This window comes from Bombus fervidus, chromosome 9, assembly GCF_041682495.2.
Source record: "Bombus fervidus isolate BK054 chromosome 9, iyBomFerv1, whole genome shotgun sequence".
In the NCBI taxonomy this organism is placed as follows: domain Eukaryota; kingdom Metazoa; phylum Arthropoda; class Insecta; order Hymenoptera; family Apidae; genus Bombus; species Bombus fervidus.
The window spans coordinates 2,268,965-2,273,275 of NC_091525.1; positions in this window are offsets into that span (position 1 = coordinate 2,268,965).

Genomic DNA, 4,311 nt, shown 5'->3' on the forward strand with positions numbered 1-4,311 from the left:
GCAAACCGTATCGATACCTAAAATACCTTCTGCATTTCGAATAACCGCGACCATGCGATTATTGCCAAGATATACGAAGCGATTGTTTAAATTCCTCGTCGAATGGGGCAATTATTTGATTCGTCGTTTATATAATTTATAAATACCGTATCTATTATCTCTTTTACGCAAAACAATTTATTTGCACTGGTAATCCGTAATTTGTGATTTGAAAAATTTCATTAATAATATCGATTCAAGGAAGAAGCGAAACGTACTTTCTCTAAAAACTAATTTATGCAAAAAAAGGAAAGAAATCGGACTGTATATTATGTGTAGAAAGTAACTAGATTTTAAATGGTAAACGCAACGAAGCGTGGTGTCAATTACTTAACGACCCTGACCGTGGTCACCCCCGATTCGACGCGAATACCTCCTCGTTGATATTTAAGTGATTAACGCGTGACTTTCTTTAGAAACTCTTTCGACGAGCATAGTGACCAATACGTAGACATCGATATGCCGCCTTTCAGCATCGCCGCAATGCTATTAACTGGGAGCTGGTCTCGCAATCTCTGATGTAGCTGGTACCGCTGTTGCTGCCACGCCGAGAAGCACGATGCTTTAAGTGGGTGGTACAGACGGCTCCGTGCGAGTACTTTGTACGAGCGAGCCGGAATTGGTTTAAGCCCATTATATGTGTACGTGTACGTGCACCAGGAGACGTTAAAGAGCCCCCCGTTCATAGGTTCTATGAAGCTTTCGAACCTGATCTACTTTTCTACCTGAAAATACTTTCGGTAACAAGGACGTACAAGTGGCAAAGATTAAAAGAGATTAAAAATCGAGGAACAGGGGTTAGCGTGGAACGAATGAAATTGAGCTATGACAATACAAATGCTTAGCATAATGTACCATTATTGCGACTTTGATATCTAAATTATTAGCGTAAATGTATGCCATAATAGCTAAAGTGATACGATCGTCACTGAATAAAGCATCATGAGATACGATGTTAATATTTGTCGCGTTGGCCATGAGTTACAATAGCCGAATATTAAATTGATAGGTTAATTCACAACGAATCTAGGTAGATACATATTATAATATGATACATGTCATCTGCTCTAACGTGTATATTATCTCATGCCCATAATGTCATTTCACGAAGATATTCAGGAAGAATGAAAGATATAAATTGCGTCTTTCTCGTATTTAGAATTTTAATGCCTAAAAGTCATATAAGTAGGTGGGACCAGGAGTTCGTTGATTTGAATAGGAAAATTCGATGCATTTGGAAATCTAATCACGTGGTACCACGGTGAGCTGCACCCTCGCAATGTTCAATCTACGTTGTTCATTACCGGAGGGATTGCAAATCCAAAGTGCGTGTACATGAGACTACATGAGGCACGTGTACCGGCAAGTAGGTGCGCGTTCCCAAAGTCAAGAGTGGTGGAAGCCAATGTCGCATTATCGTATGGAAGACAGTGCATAAAGTGAAGCAAGAGCGTTCGTCAACGGTGCAATATACATGGTCGAACGAACAGTGTACACGATCAATGAAACCTATGGTTACGCGTGGGATCACGTATGTTGTCCCGTCGTGCTACAACCAGAAAGCAAAGGGGGAAAGGGTGACGACGTTTACTGGTCGCATCGAATTACAAGTCCCTTAGGTAATGGTGCGTACGTTATTCAATACCCAGTACTCGGCATTCTATGTGTGCGGCAACATAAAGAATGGAATTTCTTCGCGTGATAAAGCGTTTATGCAATTATGAAATCGATGGTATACTCGGAAAGATTATCGTTGCCCGGCTCTGTTCGCTCGCCCGTGATTTCGTATTATCGAAAGGAAAAGCGTCTCTGAACCGTGGAAATCGAGACTTAATATAATACGAAAGAAGAATTTGTATGCTAAAATCATTTGGAAGATTTGAATATTTCTATGTAGATGGTATGCAAACAGAATCGAGTACTTAAAAAACATGCGTTTGTATTAAAATGAATGGAAATGACGTTACTAACACAGATTCGTTACGTCGAAATGGATCATGGCTTTCTACAATAAACTTTATACAGAGTATTTTACAGGTTTTCATGTGAACTTTGTTATCGAAGTTTGGAATTATAAACAATGTGAAAATAAATACGAAATAAGTTATCCAAAAGATTTGTTAAAAGATTGTAATAAAAATATGGAACAGGAGAGATATGGTAATGATTTTAGTCAGAATACATAATAAAATAAATAAATAATATTTACAATATTAATATAGAAAAAAAGTATAGGGAAGGAAGAAATAAATTTATTAGCTTTAAGATCTTATATCTATAGAGATATCCACCTATATACAGTACTATTTAATTTTATTCGATGTATCAACCTGTTGTTTAATTTACTTTATTACATGTAATTGGATAAATCAAAAGGAAACACACTCATTTACTTTTAATTTGACTGTATTAAACAGTAAATCTCTTATCGTTTCCATCATATTTCATATTTTTGTTACGATTTTTTAATAATAATATGTTTATCTGACGTTTCACTTATTTTTATTAATTACTTTTTATATACTATTTCCCATCTATCGCTCTATGATAGAATATCAATTTCAAAAAAGTAATGTTTAAAAATGTTTATTGAAATATGATCGTGCCTGAAATATTATATATATTTCAATACTTTTATTAAATACATTCAGTTAAATATTTATCGCGGCATTAATTTTGTTTTTTCTTCCCGTTTATACGTAATGATAGCTTGAATTTTTATTTCATTGTCTATTAAAGGAGGATGTTCGTCGAATATTTTAACAAAATTTCCGAGATTGAAGAATGTTCGGTTTTTGACGCGCGTAAGTAAGTATGTATTTGACCCTCCTACGCGGAAGGCATAAATGTGTCGGCAGAACATTACGCCAGAAGATTGGAAGTACGGGTGGTTTCATCTTTCGCGATAAAGCATAAATCACTGAAGCTGGGCGATGCGAGTAGTACACGATCCAATTAGTTGGATAAAGGAAAAGCGAAAATAAGAACTTACGATGTGATCAGAGGAAAGAAAATTTATTTTATATCAGGGAATTATAAACGATAGTAATAACTGTTTATGTAATGGTTTGTCGAGAATCCTTTATGAAATACCGTTAAATTATAATCTAAGATGCAGGCAACGCACACGAACCAGTATCACGATGTACATATTTGTTTGATACACAAATATTCGTATCATGAGTATGGTTCCATTTATAGAAGTGGTAATATCTTTTTGCGGTAATAAAATATTGACTTACCTTTAAATACACATCAAATATTAAACTTGTACGGTAATAGTAATAGCAGTAGTAGTAGCACAATATTTACACGAGAAGTTGTCGTTTTCTACAACCTCGAAACATTCCTGTTCTCGGATTTGAAACTGTTTACGTTTTGATAAAATGAATAAAATGTGTATCGTTATGAAAAAGACGTATTGAAAAGCAGGTTTATAGAAAATTTTCATTTCAGATATTCATACGCATAATCGGACAATACAATCGAATATTACATATAATAATTACCTCTTGCAAGATTTGTAAATTGTTTTTTAAATATATTTCAAACTTTTATCCAATGTTACACAATGACAAAGAACAGTTTAGTTTGGCTAATGAAACCCGTGTTAAACACAACGATACGTGTTGTAAACCGTCTAAGGGATAAAAGACAGAAAAACTAATTCATAGTGAAAAGGGTTGAAACAGGCATCCGTGTTTCAGCAGCAGCCAGGACGGGATATACTTAACCTTGCCGCGGCGTATTCAGGAATTGAATTTCCACATGAGACTGCGATGCATCATGCGGTTGACGGTGTTTCAGGCAACCCACGCGTCAATGAGAACGTCGACGCGGCCTCGCAGACGGAAATTACCAACGAGGAAATTCTTAGTTTTGAAACGAGAATATGAACCGTGTAACGGAAGATTTTTATTCGTTTAAACGGCGGCACTATTCCGTTGGCCAAGCGAAAAAGAATTTCAGGTCGGCGAATATGTAGGAGCACCACGGTCGAATCGTTACCGTGACACGACGAAATTGTATTCCAACGTCGACCTGAATTAACTTCCCCTCAAGTCCCAGTACTTCGTTGGGATAATTGCTCGGGCTATTAAGAAGTCAGCGACAATTACGTCGATCCAGCGGTACTGCAAACCCGAGCAAGCTCTGTCCGGACGCCTAACGTTGCATTAGCATAATTAAATCGTGAGCACCGTGATTGGCCATTGTAAAACTGTTCTTCTTTTCCTTTTTCGCCAACGAACTCGTTACAGTCGATATAATTCA